This window comes from Rattus norvegicus, chromosome 18 (genome assembly GCF_036323735.1).
Source record: "Rattus norvegicus strain BN/NHsdMcwi chromosome 18, GRCr8, whole genome shotgun sequence".
Lineage (NCBI taxonomy): Eukaryota > Metazoa > Chordata > Mammalia > Rodentia > Muridae > Rattus > Rattus norvegicus.
This window is the reverse complement of record NC_086036.1, coordinates 15045850-15073753: the sequence shown is the minus strand read 5'-3', so window position 1 is coordinate 15073753 and position 27904 is coordinate 15045850. Positions and strand designations below refer to the sequence as shown.

General features: G+C 41.7%; 1 protein-coding gene across 35 annotated transcripts in view; it reads right to left on the bottom strand.

Moving 5' to 3' along the window:
• Dtna (dystrobrevin, alpha) overlaps nucleotides 1-27904 on the bottom strand; it is a 356193-nt gene that overhangs the window by 145240 nt on the left and 183049 nt on the right. For 2 of the 35 annotated variants that reach the window (XM_063277421.1, XM_063277434.1), the window contains exon 3: nucleotides 20171-20241. The exons of 27 other annotated variants lie outside the window; for them this stretch is intronic. The gene's annotated coding sequence lies outside the window, so the exon portion shown is untranslated. Of the gene's footprint in view, nucleotides 1-20170; nucleotides 20242-23019; nucleotides 23447-27904 lie in introns of those variants that run through there. 6 more of the 35 variants (XM_063277423.1, XM_063277437.1, XM_063277419.1 and 3 more) reach the window with 6 other exon arrangements.

Sequence of the window (27904 nt, the reverse complement as noted above, 5' to 3'; positions counted from 1 at the left end):
TGCATTAGGGAGAGGTTTTACATTTTATCGGCGTAAGCCAACCAGGAGACAGAACTGCTAACCCCAGCACACACGCATGTACGACTGCGAGAGCTCCTCTGGGAGTCTAACGTCGAATCAGCTCTAGAGATGATCACCATGCTCTCGTTGACTTCGCTTTTTAGAGGAGATGCAAATTCCAAGGGTAGAGCCTTAGGGTATTGCATCTACGCTGTTGGGTGGGGTGGGGGTCCTGCCTAAGAGAAAATGAAGTGTTAAAGAAGAAGATGCTTTACAACCTTCTCTATAGAACATTTTAAAAGCGAGGTCCACGGCGAGCTGCTTCTTTTGTTTGGCAAGTGGAATGACAGTGGGACGCCACGGGAAACAAGACAAGGATGCGCTGTGATGAGTTGTCTGTTGTACTAGTTAGAAAGAATAACGATAATCATGATGAGAGAACACTGCTGGAAACACTGCCAAGGGCTTACCTGGGACCCTCAGCATGACAGACAGACAGACAGACAGATTGGTTTGTAGGTAGGTATGTAGATAGATAGAGAGATAGATAGACAGACAGACAAACAGACAGATAGGTAGATAGATAGGTTTGTAGGTAGGTAGGTAGATAGAGAGATAGACAGGTAGCAGACAGACAGACAGATAGGTAGATAGGTTTGTAGGTAGGTAGACAGACAGATAGGTAGATAGGTTTGTAGGTAGGTAGATAGACAGACAGATAGATGACAGGTGGATGATAGATAAGTAGATGATAGGTAGATAAATAGGTAGATGGTAGACAGATGATAGATAGGTGGATGACAGATAGAGAGACACATAAATAGATAGAGTCAATAGCAAACATCTAAACTGTACAATGCCTCTGTGGTTTCCTTGGTGTACGATGGCTATGTTGTTTCACTCTCCAAAAGCTTAGTATGCATTCAAGGTACCAGACTTAGCAGATACATTTTAAAGTCTAAACAGTATACATATGAACTAAAATCACTCATTTTTTATCTGAAATTGAAACTTAAGCTGACCCTAGTGTCCTAGTTCTATAATCCAAACTGCTGGGGAAGTTGAGGCAGGAGGACAGTTGCCTGCTAGGGTAACTTACTGAGCCTCTGTCTTAAAATAAAACATACAAAAGGGACTGAGGCTGTGACTCCATGGTGGAGTGTTTGCCACCACTCATACGGCCCTGGATATAGTCATCAACACACACACACACACACACACACACACACACACACACACACACACACACACACACACACGCGCACGCACGCACACGCACACACACATACACACTCTCACACACACATACACAAACACGTACACGTGCCCACGCACACACGCACACACACTCACAATACATATACATACAACATCTTGCATTTAACAACACATTAGACTTGGAAAATATTTGCTGTGGTTTCATTTTCTTTGTTTGGGACAAGATAAAGTCTTTCCTCAGCTTTCTAGTGTTTATTACTGCGACAGCCAGTAATAAAGTTGGTGAGTTCCACAGTCTAAACCAGCAGGAGTTGTTCTGGCCAGGGAAGGAAGGCAGAATCCTGCTGTATATACAGACTCACAGCTCTTAGTGTGAACCCAGTGTTCTTATTTTAGCAGGGAGAGGGGGCACCCTTCACTGGGGAAGGTGGCTGCAAACCCAGCATCTTTGGCTTTCGGGAGGCACACACAGGTGACTGACTGCAAGGCACATTCTATTCCGAGTTAATTCACGAACGTCCTCACTGCGCAGAGCACACCTTTCTATCCAGAACATAGATCTGATCTACAGGTAACTCTTAGATCCACAAGTAACTCAACAGAGTGGACAAAAACTAAAACACCCATTATAGAAAACAGTAGGGGAAATTCTCAACTATTCCAAATTAATCGTGGGCCCTCGTGGGTTTTCTGGAGCACCTTGGAAACCTAGTGGACAAGGTTTACATTAATGAGACATAGATGCTCTGTTGTTTTTGTAAGAGCTTTTAGGATACTGAGAAACTTAACAAGGAGGAGGCTAATGTCATGGTAAGAAGAGAAATTATATACAAGCAAGAAGTAAATAGCGAAATGGCTCCTGCTGGCTGTTCCTAAACCTTGATAGAACCAACAAGGTTCCTAGAGCATTGAAGATACGTTCGGCATTCTTCATCTGCCCCATGCTTATTTCTATAAACCTACAACCTGAAAGAGATGAAACCCCCTTGGTAACTAGGAGCTGTCCATATGTCTATTTACCTTTCATTAATGCATCAAGAGTTAAACATGTGGGCCAGACACAAGATGACACATTAGTGACATACAGCAGTAAACAAGACAGAAATAGTTTCTACCCTCAGGAATCTTAACAGTCACAACGGAAAAGACAGACATTAAAATGATTAAAAAATAATACTTTGTAATTGCTATGGATGTCCCTCAGAGAACTAGAGTTACTACAGACACTAATTATCCTGTAAGAACCACCACCATCATCTCCATCGGTCATGCGCGATATATCAGACCCTGGGACGTTCTGTGACTCCTTTATCTACTAATAGATTTTAGCAATAAAATTTAGCAATTTCAGCAGTCCACACGAATCTTGGAATACAGCAAACTAGTGATATAATGGGAGACTTCCTTTTCTGACATCCTTTGTGTAGCAGCATCTTGATACATTTGAACGTGCGGCTGTTGGGAACAAGTACAGAAGGGAGCAATGTTTCTCGGCGTGGTATGATTAAGAATGTTTGCATCTGTATCCAACAAGCAGACCAAGGCTGAATGAATGAAAGCAGAGGAGATAGGCTGGTGAGAGGACAGAGAGCTGTGACTCCTCTCACCCTTGCTGACCTCCGGCCTTCGGTGATGTTGCTGGATGAACCAACATGAGTGGCGATTTGGTGGACATTGGCAAGGGGCAGTGGAGTCAGATAAAGTGGAAAAAGAGAGACCTCAACACGCACAACATTAGGGCCAGAGGGACAGCAGGAGTGTAGAGGACAGCAATCCCGAGAACACCCAAGGATTGTGGGGAGAATTCTGTATGAGTCTGTAAGAGAGCAGACAGTTCTAGGTGACAGTGGCATTATCCAGATGAGGATGTGTGGATCTAAGCCAGTTCTGGTGTCAAATGATATTTAAACCCAAATCCAACCTCAAGGCTCACAATATTCTTATTTGGTGTATTTTGCCAGATTTTGTGACAAACGTGCCAGGACTAAGAGAATATTAAAAGCAGTAAGGGAAAAAGGTCAAGTAACATATAAAGGGAGACCTATCAGAATCACACCAGACTTCTCGCCAGAAACTATGAAGGCCAGAAGATCCTGGACTGATGTCATACAGACCCTAAGAGAGCACAAATGCCAGCCCAGGTTACTGTATCCAGCAAAACTCTCAATTAACATTGATGGAGAAACCAAGATATTCCATGACAAAACCAAATTTACACAATATCTTTCCACAAATCCAGCACTACAAAGGATAATAAATGGTAAAGCCCAACATAAGGAGGCAAGCTATACCCTAGAAGAAGCAAGAAACTAATCGTCTTGGCAACAAAACAAAGAGAATGAAAGCACACAAACATAACCTCACATCCAAATATGAATATAAAGGGAAACAATAATCACTATTCCTTAATATCTCTCAATATCAATGGCCTCAACTCCCCAATAAAAAGACATAGATTAACAAACTGGATACGCAACGAGGACCCTGCATTCTGCTGCCTACAGGAAACACACCTCAGAGACAAAGCAGACACTACCTCAGAGTGAAAGGCTGGGAAAACAACTTTCCAAGCAAATGGTCAGAAGAAGCAAGCTGGAGTAGCCATTCTAATATCAAATAAAATCAATTTCCAACTAAAAGTCATCAAAAAAGATAAGGAAGGACACTTCATATTCATCAAAGGAAAAATCCACCAAGATGAACTCTCAATCCTAAATATCTATGCCCCAAATACAAGGGCACCTACATACGTAAAAGAAACCTTACTAAAGCTCAAAACACACATTGCACCTCACACAATAATAGTGGGAGATTTCAACACCCCACTCTCATCAATGGACAGATCATGGAAACAGAAATTAAACAGTGATGTCGACAGACTAAGAGAAGTCATGAGCCAAATGGACTTAACGGATATTTATAGAACATTCTATCCTAAAGCAAAAGGATATACCTTCTTCTCAGCTCCTCATGGTACTTTCTCCAAAATTGACCATATAATTGGTCAAAAAACGGGCCTCAACAGGTACAGAAAGATAGAAATAATCCCATGCGTGCTATCGGACCACCACGGCCTAAAACTGGTCTTCAATAACAATAAGGGAAGAATGCCCACATATACGTGGAAATTGAACAATGCTCTACTCAATGATAACCTGGTCAAGGAAGAAATAAAGAAAGAAATTAAAAACTTTTTAGAATTTAATGAAAATGAAGATACAACATACTCAAACTTATGAGACACAATGAAAGCTGTGCTAAGAGGAAAACTCATAGCGCTGAGTGCCTGCAGAAAGAAACAGGAAAGAGCATATGTCAGCAGCTTGACAGCACACCTAAAAGCTCTAGAACAAAAAGAAGCAAATACACCCAGGAGGAGTAGAAGGCAGGAAATAATCAAACTCAGAGCTGAAATCAACCAAGTAGAAACAAAAAGGACCATAGAAAGAATCAACAGAACCAAAAGTTGGTTCTTTGAGAAAATCAACAAGATAGATAAACCCTTAGCCAGACTAACGAGAGGACCCAGAGCATGTGTCCAAATTAACAAAATCAGAAATGAAAAGGGAGACATAACTACAGATTCAGAGGAAATTCAAAAAATCATCAGATCTTACTATAAAAACCTATATTCAACAAAATTTGAAAATCATCAGGAAATGGACAATTTCCTAGACAGATACCAGGTATCGAAGTTAAATCAGGAACAGATAAACCAGTTAAACAACCCCATAACTCCTAAGGAAATAGAAGCAGTCATTAAAGGTCTCCCAACCAAAAAGAGCCCAGGTCCAGACGGGTTTAGTGCAGAATTCTATCAAACCTTCATAGAAGACCTCATACCAATATTATCCAAACTATTCCACAAAATTGAAACAGATGGAGCACTACCGAATTCCTTCTACGAAGCCACAATTACTCTTATACCTAAACCACACAAAGACACAACAAAGAAAGAGAACTTCAGACCAATTTCCCTTATGAATATCGACGCAAAAATACTCAACAAAATTCTGGCAAACCGAATTCAAGAGCACATCAAAACAATCATCCACCATGATCAAGTAGGCTTCATCCCAGGCATGCAGGGATGGTTTAATATACGGAAAACCATCAACGTGATCCATTATATAAACAAACTGAAAGAACAGAACCACATGATCATTTCATTAGATGCTGAGAAAGCATTTGACAAAATTCAACACCCCTTCATGATAAAAGTCCTGGAAAGAATAGGAATTCAAGGCCCATACCTAAACATAGTAAAAGCCATATACAGCAAACCAGTTGCTAACATTAAACTAAATGGAGAGAAACTTGAAGCAATCCCACTAAAATCAGGGACTAGACAAGGCTGCCCACTCTCTCCCTACTTATTCAATATAGTTCTTGAAGTTCTAGCCAGAGCAATCAGACAACAAAAGGAGATCAAGGGGATACAGATCGGAAAAGAAGAGGTCAAAATATCACTATTTGCAGACGACATGATAGTATATTTAAGTGATCCCAAAAGTTCCACCAGAGAACTACTAAAGCTGATAAACAACTTCAGCAAAGTGGCTGGGTATAAAACTAACTCAAATAAATCAGTTGCCTTCCTCTATACAAAAGAGAAACAAGCCGAGAAAGAAATTAGGGAAGCGACACCCTTCATAATAGACCCAAATAATATAAAGTACCTCGGTGTGACTTTAACCAAGCAAGTAAAAGATCTGTACAATAAGAACTTCAAGACACTGAGGAAAGAAACTGAAGAAGACCTCAGAAGATGGAAAGATCTCCCATGCTCATGGATTGGCAGGATTAATATAGTAAAAATGGCCATTTTACCAAAAGCAATCTACAGATTCAATGCAATCCCCATCAAAATACCAATCCAATTCTTCAAAGAGTTAGACAGAACAATTTGCAAATTCATCTGGAATAACAAAAAACCAGGGATAGCTAAAGCTATCCTCAACAATAAAAGGATGTCAGGGGGAATCACTATCCCTGAACTCAAGCAGTATTACAGAGCAATAGTGATAAAAACTGCATGGTATTGGTACAGAGACAGACAGATAGACCAATGGAATAGAATTGAAGACCCAGAAATGAACCCACACACCTATGGTCACTTGATTTTTGACAAAGGAGCCAAAACCATCCAATGGAAAAAAGATAGCATTTTCAGCAAATGGTGCTGGTTCAACTGGAGGGCAACATGTAGAAGAATGCAGATCGATCCATGCTTATCACCCTGTACAAAGCTTAAGTCGAAGTGGATCAAGGACCTCCACATCAAACCAGACACACTCAAACTAATAGAAGAAAAACTAGGGAAGCATCTGGAACACATGGGCACTGGAAAAAATTTCCTGAACAAAACACCAATGGCTTATGCTCTAAGATCAAGAATCGACAAATGGGATCTCATAAAACTGCAAAGCTTCTGTAAGGCAAAGGACACTGTGGTTAGGACAAAACGGCAACCAACAGATTGGGAAAAGATCTTTACCAATCCTACAACAGATAGAGGCCTTATATCCAAAATATACAAAGAACTCAAGAAGTTAGACCGCAGGGAAACAAATAACCCTATTAAAAACTGGGGTTCAGAGCTAAACAAAGAATTCACAGCTGAGGAATGCCGAATGGCTGAGAAACACCTAAAGAAATGTTCAACATCTTTAGTCATAAGGGAAATGCAAATCAAAACAACCCTGAGATTTCACCTCACACCAGTGAGAATGGCTAAGATCAAAAACTCAGGTGACAGCAGATGCTGGCGAGGATGTGGAGAAAGAGGAACACTCCTCCATTGTTGGTGGGATTGCATACTGGTAAAACCATTCTGGAAATCAGTTTGGAGGTTCCTCAGAAAATTGGACATTGAACTGCCTGAGGATCCAGCTATACCTCTCTTGGGCATATACCCAAAAGATGCCTCAACATATAAAAGAGACACGTGCTCCACTATGTTCATCGCAGCCTTATTTATAATAGCCAGAAAATGGAAAGAACCCAGATGCCCTTCAACAGAGGAATGGATACAGAAAATGTGGTACATCTACACAATGGAATATTACTCAGCTATCAAAAACAACGAGTTTATGAAATTCGTAGGCAAATGGTTGGAACTGGAAAATATCATCCTGAGTGAGCTAACCCAATCACAGAAAGACATACATGGTATGCACTCATTGATAAGTGGCTATTAGCCCAAATGCTTGAATCACCCTAGATCCCTAGAACAAAGGAAACTCAAGACGGATAATCAAAATGTGAATGCTTCACTCCTTCTTTAAATGAGGAAAAAGAATACCCTTGGCAGGGAAGGGAGAGGCAAAGATTAAAACAGAGACTGAAGGAACACCAATTCAGAGCCTGCCCCACATGTGGCCCATACATATACAGCCACCCAATTAGACAAGATGGATGAAGCAAAGAAGTGCAGACCGACAGGAGCCGGATGTAGATCGCTCCTGAGAGACACAGCCAGAATACAGCAAATACAGAGGCGAATGCCAGCAGCAAACCACTGAACTGAGAATAGGTCCCCTATTGAAGGAATCAGAGAAAGAACTGGAAGAGCTTGAAGGGGCTCGAGACCCCAAAAGTACAACAATGCCAAGCAACCAGAGCTTCCAGGGACTAAGCCACTACCTAAAGACTATACATGGACTGACCCTGGACTCTGTCCCCATAGGTAGCAATGAATATCCTAGTAAGAGCACCAGTGGAAGGGGAAGCCCTGGGTCCTGCTAAGACTGAACCCCCAGTGAACTGGTCTATGGGGGGAGGGCGGCAATGGGGGGAGGGTTGGGAAGGGAACACCCATAAGGAAGGGGAGGGGGGAGGGGGATGTTTGCCTGGAAACCGGGAAAGGGAATAACACTCGAAAGGTATATAAGAAATACTCAAGTTAATAAAAAAAATATATTTAATAAAAAAAAAAGGAGATGGGTCAGCAGTCAAGGGCACATCCTCTTCCTGCAGAGGACCTGAATTTGGTTACCAAAACCAACATCCCCTGGCTTACAACTGTCTGTCACTCCAGCTCCAGAGAATCCTATTGCCTCTCTGGACTACCATGGTACTGCCCTCAAAATCACAAACCCCCACACAGACACATGAGTACATATTATTAAAAATAATAAGACATTAAAAAATTGTTTAAAAACGAAGGCAGAAGAGCTGCATTTTTTTGTCTGGCTCAGAGGGACTTAGCTCCTTCTTGGCCAGAGTACAGTGTATTGCCTTTGTCACAGCAGAGCCCCCAGCACTTGGGCTTGGCTTCCATGCTGTAAGTTCAAGGCACTTTTATAGCCTCACTTGACTGTGGAATATCACTTCTTTTGAATGAAGAACTAAGGACACGGTACTAAATAACTCTCAAGGCTCTGCCAGTGCTCTGATTACAAATTACTCATCCAGCAGTTGTTCTACACGAGTTATCTACAAAATGCAGCTTTGGCAAGCACAGCCACTCAGCAGGGCACAAGTGCAGACCTTGCAGTTGGTGTGCTGTGGACAGACTTCAAGAGCAACGTGTGCATCCTGTGGGTTCTGGAAAGAAAACTGGGGACACGATGTCCTGGCGAAAGCCAACGCTTCTGTCTATTTTTGGACTCACCCCTTGGAACCATGAAGAGGTGAGGGCTTTGCTTTTTATATTCATTCAGAACCAAGGACAGGAAATGCAAATGTTAAGGAAACACACCTTAAAGTGTTGAGTGTCCATTAAACATAGCTAGTGTGTCGGTCCTGGAGTCTTAATCAGCAGGTATAGCAAGCCCTCGGCAGGTATGAATAACCCAAGGCTTCTTTTAGGATGTCTGCTGTGGCTGGGGACTGCCAGACCTACAGAGACAATTGTTTCTGGGTTGCCCTTTATTCCTCTCCCACTGTGAATGTTCCATTTTCCCCTTTCCTTTGTGCCCTAACTTAGGCAGTGTTTCCTTTTATGTTTCTCAGAGTACCTAGTGTGCTCTCAAAAGTACACCTTAAGGACCAAGCATAGACTGCTCTCTATGTCTTTAAAAACAAAAATCAGTGCCAGAGCATGCCCATCTCTCTCTCTCTCTCTCTCTCTCTCTCTCTCTCTCTCTCTCTCTCTCTCTCTGTGTGTGTCTGTATGTGTGTCTGTATGTGTGTCTGTATGTGTGTCTGTGGGTCTCTCTGTGTATATGTGTGTGTGTGTGTGTGTGTGTGTGTGTGAACATACAGGTGTGTGCATTCATATAGATATTAGAGGACAGCTGTGGGTGCTGTTCCTCAGCTGCTGTTCACCTTGTTCTTAGAGACTGGGTCTCCCAAGTAGGCCTTAAGTCTACCCTAAGTACCTTAAACTCACCAAGTAGGCTAGGATGAGGCAGCCCCGGACACCTGCCTTTGTCTGCCTCCCCTGTGCTGAGATTATAAACGCACAGCACCAGGTCACACATGAGAACCCTGTTGGTTCTGGGGATAAAACTCAGGTCCTCATGCTTTCGTGGCAAGAGCTTTCCCAAGTTATCTCACAGCCTTTGATTTCAATGTATGGAAAGAAGTAAATATTATACCTAAGGGGTGTACTCTGACATTTGCTTTGTTAGCTCTTCTCAAAACATTGTTCCCTGGGGAGAAAGAAGTAACCTGTCACCTAGGGGCTTAATTTGGAAGAGATTAAAATTGGTGTCTGCTCTCTTTATGTTTCTCACTCATAGAAACAGACATCCTTGCTGCCTTTCTTTTGGTTGAACACAGAGTAGTTTTGGAGTCAGACATACATAGAGTAAAATCCCTGCCGTGCAATGATGTCAGGTTCTCAGAGTTTAGTTTTCCAGACTGTGGATTTCCTCATTTGAAAGTAGACACAATCATGTGTGAATGTCCACAAGGCTTGAACAAGATGACCACACACCGTGTTTCCTGTCGTTTGTGTAGGTTGTGGTCACCTGACATCTGTCATACTCTCCTACCAGTATTCCCATATGGCATCTGCGCACTGACTCTGTTTCCCTTCAGATAGAAAGGCAGACAAATACACCAGGTCTTGGGGTCATGGCCATGACCTGGCCATGCTGAGTGCCCAGTGCTGGGCACATAGCCTAAGGTGGGAGTTGCCACTTAAAGAAAAATCCTCTGCAGCATGGATGGGGGCTGTTATGGTGTCACTTACTGTTGGTGGGAAAGCTCCTGTCTGGGAGTGGAGAAGGACACAGGAACTGGTTTTTTGGTTTTAATAGTAGTCAATGAGTAAGACCCAGGCAGAAACAAACAGAGACTAGAAACAGGAAGTGGTAATGCTTTAGGTGTGTCCTCTGACCCTGGATCAAGGATGAAATCACCTGTAATGTGAGCTCCTCTTACATAAACCAGTTTCTCTTTTCAACATGATGGGATGATGATGACAATGGTTATGATGATGACACCATCACCCACATCCCCATGACAATAATCACTGTCACCATCAACAGAATAATCACATCACAATCACCATCACCACGATAATCACCATCACCATCCCACCACCACCACAATAATCACATCACCATCACCATCACCACAATGATCACATCACAATCACCATTACCACAAATAATCACAACACAATCACCATCACCACAATAATCACATCACCACCAACACCCACCATGACCAACAGCACCATCATACCAGGAAGCAAACCCAGGGCCTCACACAAGGCAGACAGGTGCTGTAAACCCTTGGCCTCACCTCTCCCCATAGAGTGGTGTTTCTGGAACCTGCATTAAGAAAGGCTTGCTGACTTCTTTTTTGTATCTTTTATTTCTCGTCAGAAGTTGAGGCCCTCTTTTTCACAGAGTAACTTGTTTGTGTCACTTTCTTTAATGAATAAAATTTGTTCTTTGACATATTTACACATGTCAAATACGTTCTAATTACTCGAACATCCCATTCCTGTCAATCTCCCCTCTTTCATGTCTTTTGCTTTGTTTTAAGACTCATTGAGTTTAAGCCAGGGTCCCATATATGACTGCGGCGTTGGGACTGTCCACTAGAGCTTAGCGAGACACCAGGGGTGTAGAATTAAAGACAATGACTCCTCCTCTGCTAGAATCTTCAGTTGATTATTGTTCAACAAGGAGAGAGAGGGGCCCCAAGAGACACCTTCCCATATGTAACTGATTATTGGCAAAGTCAGTCTTTTGTTGACCACAGCAGGGAAACAGTGTTGTGAACCCAAACTCATGATTGCAATGGCCATGTTTGCTAAGTAGAACTTTTACTCTTATTCTTTGCTCTTTAGAAATTCCTAAGCCTGGTGTGGTGACCAGTACCCTTAATCCTAACACCAGGAGAGGCAGAGTTGAGCAGATCTCTGTGAATTCTGTCAGCCTGGTTTATGTAGTGAGTTCCAGGACAGCTAAGAACACAGAGTATGAGCCTGGTTCAAACAAATACATAACAATGAAATTCTGAAGAACAGTTGATAAGATACAATTCAGTCTATTTCTGAAGACTCTGGCCTGGTTTGTTCTTATAGTCGTGTCACACTGAATACTCAATTTCAAATTCTGACTTCTTAACCGAATTCATACCACAGTGTTGCAAACAAATCTCCTGGGAACCATTCATAACACACAGGAAGCCAAATAGGGAGAAGCTAATTGGTGCTATGGTTACCTTCCCCTGCCAACTCAGTTGGATTCAGAGGTGCCTGGGTATTAGGGAGGAACAGCTTTGAGTGTGTCTTTGAGGGCATTTCCAGAGAAGGTTAAAGAGGAGAAGGGGAGGAGCTCTGCACTGAAGGGGGAGGAGCTCCTGCACCATCTCCTGGGCTGAGATCCCAGACTGAGCCAAAAGTGAGAGGGAGAGAACCGTCTGACAGCCCACATTTGTCTCCGCTTGCTTCACATCTGCTCAGATATGAGAAAGCAGCCTTATGTCCTTGTCACCTTGGCCACCAACAACTCCTGCTGCTACATCTTCGCCCCAGTGGACTGTATCTCCTCAAACCACAGGCAAAGCAAACCTTTTCTCCCTTGTGATGCTTAACATTGATTGTTCAGCAGACAGGATCTAGAATAATTGATGTTGTCCATGCCATGTCTGTGAGGGGTTATCCTGAGTAGGTTAAGTGAGATAGGGTGAGCCACTCTGCAGGTGGGCAGCAACCTTCCCTAAGCCTGGTTTCCGGACAGCACAAAAAGATGAAACTTGCCCAGTTGTCTCAAGTTCTGGCCATTATGAAAACCTGCAACTGTGAGCCCAAGTAACCCCCTCTTTCTTAAGTTTGCTCCCTGCTGGGTGTCTTATCGCTGCAACAGGACCAGTAGCTAATGCAACCCTTCTTCTCAGACCAGGGGTTCTGTTTCAGGAAGAAAAGCAAGTTCAAGATCTCACTGTGAGGAACAGTCATTCCTAACATTGTGCTCAATTTCCTTCTGTGTCTTCTTGCCCCTGGTCTCCAGTAACAATGTCACGTGCCATATTCTATTTTATGAAAAGCATATTGTTTCTCAAGAAACATTTTTATAAGGTTCTTTGAGTGGTTTTTCATTACGTGGGTATACCACAATGTATTTAACCATCTCTCCATCATTGGGCATCCACTTTTTCTTAAAATTTTCATGTCTTAAATAATACTGGCATCATGATCATTGTTTATGAGTTTGGGGTAAAATGTTTTCTTTTTGGAAATTCCTAGAAGTAGAATTACTGTGTAAATGGCCATAAACATTCTAAATGAATTAAAATATCATAGAACTATTTTCCAGGAAATTTGTAGTAAATCTCATTATTGTAAACTAGCACAATCAAACTCACATTTAGTAGCTACAATGTATTTCTTGTCCATGGAGTGACTTTACTCACGCACTTCCCTGCTATGAGGCATTCACCATTACACGTCATCCACTATAAGTGATGCTATCCAAGGGTCATTACAGAAGTCTTTATGTTCATTCCAAATTATTTCTTCAGGAGGCTCCAAAAATAGCATTTTAATCACAGGGTGCAATTATTTCGAGTCGCTGTTGTACACGGGGATTGCCACACGACTTCCCAGAACTATTGCATTCATTTCTGCTCCCAACAACAAGCTGAGAGAATGGCTTCCAACCTCACTATCACGGTGAATTACTGCTAGTAGGAGGAACAGAACCCAACAACACACCTGAAAATAGCCGCTGGTTGGTTAGGAGGCCACGAGGAGCTCATTTTTAATTTCTTTGATTAAAGTGAAGTGTAGCAGTTTTCTTATGGTTTTCCTTTCATGTGCTTGTGAACTACTGCCTAGGTTCCCTCCCTACTTTACAAATTTTATTGTTTTCCACACTTTCCACTAATTCTTTATATATGGTTATTGACCCTGTCATCTCATGTATGTATACTACGCAGAAACATTTTACAAATTGTTTCTATGAATTTACACAGGTACTTTGGGCCTCAATCTCTCATGAAAGGATATGGTGATCTTGATGCACTGTACACACCGTGTACTCCTTCACGTGGGAAGGCAGCACGGCACTGGTTCAGTATGTAGCCTGCAGCACTGAACCAGCTTGAAAAGGAATGGACGGCAACACCCGTTGCCTTTTAGGATTGACTGGGGGTTGACTGATATGCCTGTTTATTTCTGGATATCTTTCTAGAAAGTTCTTAACCATTATTGGCTACTACTTACACATTTAAAAAAATGTGCCTAATGCCATTTCTTTAACACGAGAATACTTAAATATTAATGTTGTGAACTGCAGCCTGGATTTTTACAGCATAAAACCCCTTTTCTGTCCTAGAGCATTAATTTTTTTATGTTTGCTCAGAAGGAAACAATTTGCTTAAAGATATTTAAATGAATTTGCATAGCATCTTTATTCACATAGTCACAAACCATAACCCACCTGATGTACAATGTCAGGTGACTGGCAAACAAGAATGATTAAAGTCATAAAAATAATCGTGCTTTGATACATAAAGCAGTGTAGACGGATCACAAAATGATTGTTTCAAATAAAAGAAACCAGGCAAGAATGTACTCACTACATAGCTCTGTGTACATAAATTGTAGAAAATCAAACAACAGATAATGACTTAAGGCGGACCGGTGTTTGCCTGGAGGAGGGAGGAGTGGGTGGGAGACACTGTCAAGGGGCTTGGGGAGACAATGTAGGCAGCTTGTGTTTTCAGTGTATTGGCTCTGGAGATGGCTTGCGTTGTGTGCAATAGATCGGCAACTTTATGTGTCTGAGGTAAATCATATAGTTTATTACCAACGATATGACAAAAACGCTGTTTGAAAATTCCCTTTCCTCTATTGATTCCTAAGTTTGCTTTATGAAAATTAACAATTAACCTAATTAACAATGACTTAGTTGCTACTTAGTTCACATTGTGCTTTGTTTTCCTTTCCAATATTAACCACACCATAACTTTCTTCCTTCTTGGTCAGTCCTGTCTGATCTATCATACACTAGCATACATGTAAGTATTGCTCATATGGTCTGTACCATCTCCAGGATTTTGTCTATATTAATGCCCCTATAATTAATTAATTAATTAGTTAGACTAATTAATTAAGTTAGTCTAACTTAACTGTAAGTACCTGAAACACTCAAACCCTGGTAAGGTAGGTTTCTCTTTGATTTAGGCTTCCTCTCTTGCTCAAGCCTGCCCTAATCAAGGGATTGCATCAGAAGAGAATATTTAAATTCAAAGCATTCATTTAATAGAATGTTAAATACTAAAAATGATAGATTTAAAATTCAGAATTTTAGTTATTCTTTAAAGAAAAGCATATGTATATACATATGTGTATCTGTCTGTCTGTCTCTCTCTGTGTGTGTGTGTGTGTGTGTGTGTGTGTGTACCTTCAAGTGCAGCCACTTGACGAACTTCTGAGTTTAAGCTAATTTGTTACTGACAGTCATGTGCTCTGTTTTTCCCTTCCTGTCTAGATTTTAATAACTGTTTCTCACGGGGAATTAGCAGAGATAGGAATACTTCTGAACTCTCTGGGAGGTAAAAAGATATCTAAGCTCAAGGGCAATGTTGGGTAAAAGATGAGTGTGAAGAACTCACATAGCATAGGATACATCTAGGAAGACAGTAACTTCATAGGTGACATAATATTACACATAGCTTGTCACACGTACATGGGTGAGAGAGTGGTTTGGGGCTATAATAATGTCTCGCTTAGCATGTCTGTCCCACCATCTGGTTTTGCCCATTTGAGCTCACCCCATTCCTCTGTGTTACTGTCCCCTATGGGGTACTGTTATTAATGACGATTCTTTTCTATTGAAAAATATGCAAACTTTCCAGCAATACGTAAGTTGCAGAATGATTGTTTGGAGGGATACAGAGTACCAGGCATTTGCCACTTTTAAATTCCTGTATGTGCAGAGAGTAACTTGGAAATAGCCACGTGAAGAAGATTTAAATTGAATAATATTCTGAAGAGATCAAAGAGCTATTTATGGATAACTACAGTTTCATGTGTGTGTGCATGATGCACATCTGGCCACGTGTGTGGTGTTTATATGAGGGTGTGTGTGTGTGTGTGTGTGTGTGTGTGTGTGAAAGAGAGGTCAGAGGCGCCTTTCACTTTGTTTGAGAGGGTCTTTCACTGTCCTGGAAATTCACCAAGAAGGACAGTCTACTTAGCCAACAAGCTTCCATCTCCTCAGAACTGAGTTTTTAAGCATACCCTCATGTTTGACTTTTACATAGATTCTAGTTATTGGATTCAAGCTACCAAGTTTGCAAGGCATGTGCTTTACCAGTGGAGGACATTCATTGCTCCAGCCTAGCGAACGGCAGGTTCTAGCAGTAGAAAGAAAGCTATTGCTGGTGAGATCATTGAAAGTGAGAGGCTTAAAGGTGAGATGCTTTGTTACCTAAATTGTTCAAATCATGGAGTTTGATCTCCTTTATCTTTTTCGTTTGTTTCTGAGATAGGGCCTCGTTGTATAGATCTGGCTGGCTTGGAAGTCACTATATAGATCTTGCTGACCTTGACCTCACAGAGGTCTGCTTGCCTCTGCCTCCCAAGTGCTGCAATTAAGGGCATGCAGAACTATTCTGGGCTGTTTCTTTTATCTTTAATAAGGAAAAAGATAAAATAAATCTTATATGGCTGTGCATGGTGGTGCCTGCTTACTACCCAAGATCTAGGGAAGAGAAGATAGGCAGATCCCTGGGTTCAATGTCCTGTTCTAGCTTAAAGCAAAAAGGCTCAGGTCTCAGTAAGAGGCCTGATCTCAACCAAACCAAACCAAACCAAACCAAACCAAACCAAACCAAACCAAACCAAACCAAACCAAACCAAACCAAACCAAACCGAAAGGGGAATGGCTTATTCTAGTTTTTTTCTCTGTTCCTGCAATAAAATATTCTGACCAAAAGCAACTCAAGGAAGGGAAACCAGGACAGAAACTCAAGCAGAAATCTTGAAGAGAAACACTGCTTGTCGGCTTTCTCTTTGTTCACTCTTAGCCAGCTTTCTTGGATAGCCCAGACCATCTGCCTAGGAAGTAGTATCACCCACAAGGCCTAGGCACTTCTACATTAATTAGTAATTAAGAGAGTCTCTTACAGACACACCCACAAGTCAACCTGATGAGGCTAATTATCTAATAGATTTTTTTTCAGGTGATGGTTCTAGGCTGTCCAAGTTGACGGTTAATATTAATTAGGACACAGTATCAGAGGAACAATACCCAAGGCTGACCTCTGGCCTCCATATTCATACTCACATACATGTACATATGCACGTGTGCACACACAAACAAATTTACAAAGATGCTTTCAGAGGCCTGTAGATTACATCTTCCCTAATAGAGAAAGCAAAAGCAAATAAAATGGCCATTTGGTCACAGGGAAGCATCCGTTTGAGACGCTTGATGAGGTGGACCAGCTTCTAGAGATTGTTTCCACTCCTGCTCCCCTTGGGAGTTTTTCCTCAGTAACTGAGGGGTGAGAAGTCAGGTGGTTCTTCTAATCCCTCTTCCTTGCTATGTTTCTGTGGCAGTTGGCTAGTACACTTGCCCACTAACATCATTTATTAGTCAACACTCTGCCTTCTCATTTCAGAGGAGTCTTAGACAAAAGTGTCAGGGAAACTGCTAGTTGTTCAGACTGAGGTCTCTGCTTACCCTCTATTCTGCCGTCCTCTATATACTTCTATAATGTCCCCTACATTCCTGCTCTTCCAAACTCCAGCGTCCTCAAATCTCCTTTGCCTCCGTATGTGCTTTATTCATCACTCACAGCCCACAGCAGCAGTACCGTCCCTGGGAACCCAGTACAGCAGAGGCATTGTTCTTGTTGTGCCTTGTGTCTGTATGTTTTCCTGCCCTTAATTCTGCATCAGTCAGCAAGCATATTTCAGTTGGATTTCAAGGCCACTAACTGCCCATGCAATTCTTCTAGTACAGTGGCTGACAACCTACCCACACCCAGAAATGCATATCTTGAGGACAGAGATCAGAGTCCAAGTTTGTAGCAAGGTCTAATTGAGTTCTATCTGGAACCACTCACTTGACCTTGGCGGCCACTCCCTAACCTCTCAGGATTAGGTTTTGGCCAGGCTCTGGCTTGATCTTCCAACTGCTCGATTGCTCCCTTAGGTTACCAAAATGTCAGAACATTTAGTTTCTAGCGAGATGGCAATGGACAAAGTGATGTATTATTCAAATCCCAAGCATGAGAGGGATTTCATTTTCTCTCATTACTCCCATGAGCAACAGACATTCTCTGTCAGAAGGTCAGGCTCCTGCAGGTGTCTTTGCAGACTATTTCAATGAAGCACATTATTTGAGGTAGCGACTTAACTCTGCCAGTCAAATTGATTGACAGAATTTCAACAGGAAGAAGTTCCTTCAACTCGTAAGGGGAACACTCGTATGAAACAAAAACAGCCACTATTTGTAAAAATAAAAGCATAAAGATTTCAATGAGAGAAACAACTTTATAAAGCTCCTGTCTTATTCACGTGTCCTCCACAGATGTGCCACGTGTCACACAGTCAAAGATGGAGATGCCGGGGAAGGACTGCCTTCTAACGGGACAGCCGTGGCTATTCTTGTCGAAACGCTTGCATAAGATGTGCTCTGCTTCCTTCGCCATAACGATGTTGCTCAAATGCCATGGGCAGTAACAGACAATTTTTAAAGAGGTTTAAAAATCTAAGTCAAAAACCCTTCTCAGACTGCTGGACTCCTAAGTGTTCTCATGTTTGTATGGTCTGGTGACACTGACTTTCGACCCCTTTTGTACCGACTCTTTCTGGTCTACTGTCGTCATTGCTGTCACTCGAAACTCTTTAAGTGCACATTGCTTCAGGGCACTCAGAGAAAATTAGTTTAACCTTGACGGAAGAGCAGGTAGGTGGAGACTCAGCGTGGTGGACAGAGCAGACTCTGACCCTACATCCCAGACCTGCAATTACAGGGACTCCCCTCATTAAGAAATCGGTAGCACGTCTACTTCGTAGGTTGTGCTAAGTATGAAGTGGCACATGACAATGCTTAATGCCAAGCTGTCTGCGTGTGGTGACTGTGGTGGCCATGATCGGACAGAGGTGCTGATGACCTGCTCCCTGAACAGGTTTATGAGTTCTCCTATGTCTTTAAATTGTAGCCATTTGAAAAATAAATAAATAAACAAACGATTTCCATCATTTACTACTTTTTTGGAGGGGACCTTATAAATCTCTTCCCTTCCCATATCCACTCTCCTGTTTCTTTCTGTTTCCTGTTTCTTCTCCTCCTCTCTTATCCTTTCTTAGTTCCTTTCCTTTTTCCTTCCCCCTTTCTCCCCTCATTTTTTATTATTATTTTGTTTTGTTTTGTTGACAGAAATTCTTGCTGAATAGTTCAGTTTGGGCTAAAGCTTACAATCTTCTTGCTTCAGATCATTAAGTGCTGGGCTGAGGACACACAGCATAATACTTGGGTACTACTCTTTCTCTTTTGTATGCTATAAATGCAATTTCTACCTTGCTATTTGTCTTTTAATTTTCCTTAAAACATTTCCCAGAAGTAATATCACCATTCTTTAATGCATCTGCTCTTGAGGGCATGGTCTTCTCTGCCAACTTCTATATATTCTATATTCCTTTCGTGCATCTTCACTGAGTACCGGAACTGCTAATCCATCCAGCATTGTGAAAATAGGCAGAGAGGTGAGACTTTTTTTCTGAGTATAATCTTCCCTAAAATAATCCAGAATCAAGAAGTTTTGGACATAAATTACAGTTTGGAAGTGAAATTTAAAATGCAAAGTAATTAAGATTTTTAAAAGAACATAGATTGTGAACATTGCATAGGTTTGTACTGGAGTCAAGAATTGCAATCTGACTCTGAAATTATTATGAAAATGAAACCAGGTGAATGCTCTTTACATAGTGAATGTATAACAAGTGACTTTTTTTCCTAGAAATGAGTTTATTCTCTTCTTATCAGATACTGATTGTCCAATTCCTGATAAGCTTAATCATTATGAAAGCCTCTAGCGTTTTTCTAACAAAGTCAGCATCATCTTATAACACAGGCCTTTAAGAGCACAGCAAAGCACACCTATTGTTAGTGATTTACAAGTTCTATTAATAGAATTAATTAAAATCGAAGCACATTTCTAAGAATCACACAATGCATAAGAGATTTCTATTTTCTAGAAAATATTGCCCCTTAGAGCTAGAGAGTCACATTTTCCAAGTCTATCTCACTCTCCAAATTAGTCACTACTGCCAATGCCATCTGTACCACCATTATGAACATGGAGTCTCTACCTTTTTTTTTTCCACTTGAAAAGTTTAAGAACCAGTAAAAAGAGTCAAAAGTCCAATTCTTCATATAAAACTTACAGTGGTCAATAATAAAACACATTTTAATAACATAATGTTAAAAGTATCCCTGGATAATGCTGCAAGAGTTGATATTGAACCTTCATTCATTGGTTCAATCATCAACTATCTTAAGATATTGTCTTGGGGTTCAGAACATACCATTAATTTTCTAGAAGACTCTATGTGAGTCTCTGATTCTCCGCAGTAGCTCTGCTGAACATACGTCCTTCCTAGAGGTAAAGGTTTTCAGATGATTAGCTACTTGACCATCTATGAGGTACCAGAAGTTAGAGACAAAGATTAAAACACACTGCTAATCATTCACATAAACAGGAGGCCCAAGTTGGACACAGGTTGGTGAAAATACTCAGTTAAACCAGTTTGACAATATTTCTAACTGCAGAAGTATGCCACAGAATGATTCTGTATCTTACAAATGAGGTGTCCCGGTGGCTCTACAGAGGAAGTTTCTGTTTAAACAGTCTTAAAATATAGTTTTTATTTGTGTGTGTGTGTGTGTGTGTGTGTGTGTGTGTGTGTGTGATTATGTGAGATAAGCTAATAGAATGAACTGTATATTGAGCTGGGTACTAGTGACACACGCCTGATTCCAGCCCTTGGGAAGTAGTAGCAGAAAAACCCTGAACTCCCCTCACCCAGTACACACACGAGAAGAATGACTGTACGGTATCATGTATTTTCAACATGGACTAGTTAAGTGAGCGTGCTTTTTATTACTGCTACCTTGTCTGTGCAACTCAGCGCTTTCTTTTTCCTTTGTCAACTTGACATAAATCTACACATAAATGGGAAAAGAGAATCTTAACTGCAAAACATGCTTTCATAATATTGACCTGTAGGCAAGTCTGTAAAACATTCTCTCGATTCATGATTCCTGTGCTAAGACCCCTTTCACTGTGGTATCATGTCAAGACAAGCCATTCATGACCCTGGGGTGTACAAGAAATCAGCAGAGCAGGGCAGTAGACAGCAATTCCTCCACAGTCCATGATTCAGTTCCTGCCTCCAGTGTTCTGCCTGGAGTTTCTGCCATGACTTCATTCCTGCTGCAAGCTGAGATAAAGTCTTTCCTTTGCAAGTTGCTTTTACCATGGTGTTTTATCTTAGCAATAGAAGTCTCAATGAATACCACACGGAGTATTTTCAGTACCAGTGAGAGAGGAGTGGAGACACTGAAACAAATGTCACTTGAATCATGTCCTCTCTCAGTGTTTCTTTGCCATCCCTTTCCTTCTCATCCCCTTTGATTTTTTTTTCTTTCAATAAAAACAGATCCTTTTTCCCATTCCCAGACCATTCTTTTTTAAACCAAAGACACCGGCAGATTTGAGAATTTCAGATTTAAAAATTTATGATGTCTGATTTTTCACTGATTTTAGGAAAACTTCCCATCCTTTAGTAGTAACAGTCTATGGTTGGGAAATATTTCGTATCTGGAAGGACACTCTGAAAGACTGTTCTGTATAATAGAGTATATTATAAACAACAAAAGAAAAGAGCGAGTCCTTAGAGAAGCATTAATCTTTTGCAAGTGTGGGTTGTGATTATGATGCTTTGATATTTGTTATCATGGGAAACATGATATGCATGGGATATACATGAGAAACGTGGGAAGCATGGCCAAGTATGTTCAGACGAGTGGTCATAACTCCGAGGTGAAATCTGGGAATTAGTTCGGCTACATTAAAACTGTATACCAAGGCAACAACAATAAAAACAGTGCATAAATGCGTCTAACAAAATCCAAGTTTCTCCTTTTGAAGAAAGCATGGTACACCCTCGACTTGTAGTAATATATTGTTTTTTTTCCTAAATGTTAATAAGTGGCAAATAATTGATTTTATCTCCCTGAGAAAGTATTTTTCACACAGTGCTCTTAGTGGAGGGTGAACAGGCCATAATGTCAGTCAAGGATGCAATGATTTAGTCAAATCTTGTCTCTGCAAGCTGCCAAGGCAACTTTAACAAGTGAGAGAAGTCGCCTGGTTCGCCCTCGGCCAAAAGTTAAAAGAAATCCTATTCTTTTGAAGGAATAATACATAAAACGCCAGTAATCTGAACAAGGAGCCAGAGTAAGATAGCACTAAGGATTTTCTCTTTTGTTCATGGGTTTGCTTGGCGCATCACAGGCCTCCCCCTCAACCAGTGTGAGCAAATCAGTAGGAGGCGTCTGTGCTCGCTCTGGGATTCGCGGTGCACCCGAGCCACATTGCATTGTTTACATTCGGTTCTTGCTGCCATCGCTAAGCAAAAGAGTTCATTTTGCACTCACCCATATTGTATTTACTTCTGTTTTTAATTCCTCTAGTACACACGAAGTTGCAATATGTAACCGAAAGGAATGCCGATACATCGACACACACGGGGTAAAAACTGTGGGGAAAAATGGAACTCTGATGCCGGTTGGGGCTGGAAGTCAGCGTGACTCAAGAGGGAAGAAAAGCCCGCACAGGGTGCATTCACTGAGTAACCTGCGGGAGAACCTGCTTAATTGAGAGGGAGACGAGTAGCTTTGACCAATACCCTTGAAGAAAGCAGGCAATTTGCAAAGGAGAAAACAAGAAAACAATCCACTTAGTCAAACACTGATCCGAAAACACTAATGACTGCTCTCTCTCTCATTCTCTCTCTCTTTCTCTCTCTCTCTCTCTCTCTCTCTCTCTCTCTCTCTCTCTCTCTCTCACACACACACACACACACACACACACACACACACAGAGAGAGAGAGAGAGAGAGAGAGAGAGAGAGAGAGAGAGAGAGAGAGAACTCCGACAAATTCACAACACATTAAAACCAGAGACTTTCTGCTTAAAAACAGGTGACGACAGAGGTGCAGAGGTGGGGGACTGGGGAAGGGAAGAGAGCAGAAATTTCTCCTGTGCCCATGTAGGGATGGGGGTGGGGTGGGACTGAAATTCCAACCAGCTAGCTACACTACTGCCTCAGAGGTAAGAGAGTTCAGATCCGGAGCTCCGATTGTACCTTACCTGCGTTTGTAGTTTAATGCACCAACATGCCTCTAATTCTTCTGCACAAGCACTACATCTGCTGAAGGCTAATGTGCCGGACCTTACACACTTCCCCAGAAGAAACTCCGAAGTAACCTTTAACTTCAGTAAAAAGCTGTGTTCATTCCTCCCCTTGCGCTCCACACAGCAATCCAATACACCTCATCATGTGGCCTGTTGCCATGGCAGCTATGAATCCAGCTGCTGAGATACAAAAGACTGACAAAAAGTTGCTTTTTCCCCCCTCCACCCACCCGGACAGAGTCAGATTCTTTTCCCCCTGTAGGACAAGTCTAATTTGAATATTTTTCTCTTGCTGACTCAACTCCTGAACAAGGAAAAAGAGAGATGGAAAGGAGAAAGAGCAGGTAGAAGAATACAGGGTTTCCCAAAGCATTTAAATAAACAAAATAACTATGTTCACTTTAAATTGCCACTCAAGTGTCCAAACACTAACCCTCCCCCCTTACTTTTGTCTACTGGATGGTTTTAAATACTGGTTACTAACACAGTAGGAAATATTCCCACAGCCCCTTTCGAAACATTAAAAAATGCATGAATTTAGTTGGTAAACAGGCTGGAAACACATACAGGTACACAGAAAGCTAGTTTCAAAGCACACGTTTTTTCCAATGTTTTGCTAACTCTGATAGCAGCTTAGATGTGGGAGGAAAAATGAATGCTCTGTTGTCTTTCTATCAGATTCTGTTTCCACAGATCTGTGGTGACACAGTGTGGGTCAGAATGAACTAAAGTAAGCCTGGGGGCTCTAGATTACTAGTGAGGTCTCTGTGTTGGGACGGGGCAGTGCTAAGCAGTTCGGGGTTCATTGACACACTGTCTTTTAAGAGAAGCTGATGGAGTCAGTCCTGTCTTCCCCTCCCACCACCTCTGCCACCCCCAGTTGAAGTTCTGTCCTCTGGGGCTGTGGTTTTGTCCTCCTGCCTTTTTCTTGGTGCTCTGCAGCCTTACTCCTTCTCTCAGTGTCTCTTATATTTAATTACATTTGGTCATCATCGTATCTGCCTTCCCTCGTTGGACGTGGGATTTCTGAGGAAGAGGAAACTTGCCTCATTCGTTCATCTTTCCCTGCCTGCCTACTGGCTGTAAAAATATACGGCACGAAGCAGGCAGGGTGCCATGTGTGTTTTACTTCTGTGGATTTTACTCTTTGCCTTGAGGAAACGGCTCTCCAGGACCTTCAGCCCAGCACCTCTGCTGCATGCATCAGAGGATTTGCAGCCCTGTCCTTAACAGTTCTCACTAGAGGCTGGGGGAGAAGGTCTACAAGAAGTTCTGTAGGCAAGCAGTTGTGGGCTGGAAATCTCACACACACACACACACACACACACACACACATTGTGGGGACAAGGGGAGAGAAAGAGAGAGAGAGAGAGAGAGAGAGAGAGAGAGAGAGAGAGAGAGAGAGAACATGAAGTTGGGTAGGGGATAAGGCTGGGGAGGTCTGGAAGAAGTTGGAGTTGGCAAAGAATATGATAAAAAATTTATGATTTTTTTAAAAAAATAAACACCAATAAAAATGTGTCTGTAAGTCATCCCATGTTTGTGATCCTGAATACCTCATGTAACCTTCTCAAACCTCAGTTTACGCCTCTGCAGTACTGAGCACAAAGCTGACCACTTCCAGTGTACCCAGTGCTATTCAGGAGGTCTGCAAGCTTATGCTTTTGAACAAGCGGGACAGTTGAGAGAAACAAAACAGAAAACAGCATTTTTTTCAATGCAATACACATAATCACTCATGCACTTTATAATGTGGGCAAACCACACAGTATGGATATAATGAATAGTTTCGTGGGAAAAGGGAGGCAGCGCTCTCCTACCTAGAGCGTGTCAAGTAGGAGGAACTGTGTAGTGGAGGACTGGGCAAGAGGGTTCAACTTGGGGGTTGATATTTCACACACGATAGATATGAAAAAAAAACATTTTAAACAAAGGTTATCGTAATCTTTATATTAGATTCTTAAAAATTGCCTACGTTCCACTGGCAATATTGTTGGTGAAAGAGCTTGCTGCTAAGTTTAACAACCTGAGTTCAACCCCCTGGAAGCCACGTGACCCAAGGAGAGAATAGAATCTTGATAGCTGTTCTCTGATTTCCATACAACACTCTGGTCCACATGTCCCCTACTCCTTAAACAAGTGAATGTTAAAAAAATGCTGTGACCATATTGGTGACACTTTTACAAATTAAATGGAACAAAAAGAATATTCACTCTCAGAGATTTAAGTAAGTTCTATTAACAGTAGCCTTTGCAACTTCACCTTGATCCGTAACCCATACTGTGAACTGCTCACCAATGAAGACACCTCTCCATTTACTCTACCGTCACTAAACTCAGGAATTGGCCAACAAGTCCAAATGCATAGAAAAACTGGCCTGAAAATCTTCTTGAAGGCCATGAGGCAAGGGTCAGAAAAGCCATGGAGCAGGGAGCAAAGAACAAGGAAAACAAACCCACAGCCTTCCATCACAGGAACGCTGCCAGAAAGAAGAAAATGTTATGCCTTGTAAGATTTCTCTATCATTAAAATCAGAAGGAAGAGAAAAAAAACCACCACAACAAGTTGGTGGAGAAAACCAAAATAGAATTGGCTCTGCTATAACCCCGAACAACCCTTCAGTGTGGAGACTCATGGGGACGCAACACGATGAAATGTGTGCGTCCGAACACACAAGAAGGCAAGGGGAGCCACACTGGAAATTAGCTACAGTAGCTAAGCCTCTTCAGAGCGGTTGCTGGAGGAGAGGCTAATAGACCCACACTGTGAATAATTCATAACACTGCCCCTGTGTGGCTGGCTGAAAAGAGGCCTTCCATGCGCCGTGCCCATTTTTTTCAGGAGTCTTTACCTGAGGTTTTCTTCCTCAGATGGTGCATGGCTGACTCTCCTTGTTCTTTGTTTTGCAAACCTAAGGGCTTACCATTTACTTAGTTCCTAAGCATTGTACCCATAGCGTTCAGTCAGCTGCACACTCTTCAGTAAATGCAAAAGCACCTTGCTTGATTCTTTTTCTTTAAACATTAGGGAATATGGTACCAGTGTACAAGCCGTGTTTAATGTCCCTTCTCATGCATGTGAAGGTTAATTTTCCTCTCTGTGTGAACAGAGCTTATAAGAGAACCTGTCTGTGCTGAGGTGGCTTATTTGACTGCTCACAAAGAGTCCAACCTTTTGGGCATTGGCCATGTTTATTGACATGGGTGATGATTAGGTTAGGACCTCTCAGAGAGTCTCTCTGCCAAACTGTGGCTCCACAGAGATGTCGAGGAAGCCCAGGAGGTCACATGCTTCATTTCTTGGGAGGGGGTTCAATTTCCCACGCTCTCAACGTATAAACACTGCTTCTGGAGCTCACAAGTTTGCCCTGAGTATCACAGCCTCAATAGCCCTGGCTGTTGAAACTTCTAAAAGTAAAACAGGACAAAACAGTTTGAGCCCTGCAAATGCCATTTCTCTTTTCCAGGTCACATGCTAACACTGTTCCTTTCGAATGCCACAAACTCCTTTATTGTCAGGGTGCTGGTTTATATTAAGAGAGAAATCTTGGTAACAATAATGCAAGAAGATTGTGATCTATAGAACAGTTTTTGCAAGCACATAGTTTCTTGGGCCACATTGGTGCAGCTGACCTAAAGTATTCTTTGGATATTAAGATCTATTTATTCTTGATGTTTTTAAATGAAAGAATGGGGCTGTTGCTGTGTGCCGATGTATATCAATGACACTTTATACATTTTAAAAATATACTATTTTGTTTTGAGTTGCATTAACATGTTTATAAAGAAAAAGGTTTTCTTACCCTTATGGACATGTCATAGAAAATATCGATTTTTAAATAACACTGTGAACTTGATGGCTTTGAATCCTGCAGAAAACTCTGTGTGGGCTCGAAACCAATTTGTTGTACCTGTTTATGGGACCTGACCTCCAATCTCCTGATGCATTAGTTACTTATAGACTCATCCTCAGGAAAACATACTCAGCCTTTGGACTTAATCATGCAAAGCTGTACTTCTCATCTGTTTCCTCACCGAGTATAGCAGTGTGTGTTTACTACAGAGTGCTTGGAAACAAAACAGAAAAAAAATGTGAACTAATGTTGAGAAAACATGGTTGAGTTGTTGGATGTAAGCAACATGGACACTATTTGTTTCTCATGGGCACGTGGGTGGCTCCTCACACATTACTTGGGATGCATGCTATGAATTGTGGGTGAGGAATAAGGAATTATTTGAAAGTGACTGCATCTTGTTTCTTTGCTTTTCGCTCAGGGTCACTCCACACCAACACCTCTGAGCCACTGTATTAGTTACTTTGTTCATTGCTATACCCAGGCACCTGACAAGAAGCAGCTTGAGAGGAAAAGGCTGCATTTTGCTCCTGGATCCATCATTACCCATTGTGAATCCCAAGGGATCAGCTTGTCCTGTTCTCCCTCCTCCCCAGCACTGGGATTACAAACCCACCACATCTGGGTTCTATTGATGTTTTGTTTTCTCAACGTGGTTCTGGGAATCATACTCAAGTCTTCATGCCTCGAGACATGCAATTTACTGATGAGCTATTTCCCCAGTCCCTTGAAACCTCATTCTTAAGAAGAGTTCCTTTCCTTATTCTGAATGCATAGTGGTTTGGGTCATTGCTTCAGAGTTTCCTCTGTGTGCCTTATGCTGAATGAGGTGCCCTCCCTGAATTAAGCGAATGCATCCTGAGAGTACTTTCTGTACCAGATACAAATGAATATGAAGGGTGCTAAGATCTAGATGTGGAAATAAGAATACAGATAGAGAAAATACAACTTTAGAGAACAACACACAAGAGTGAATATAGTCAACAG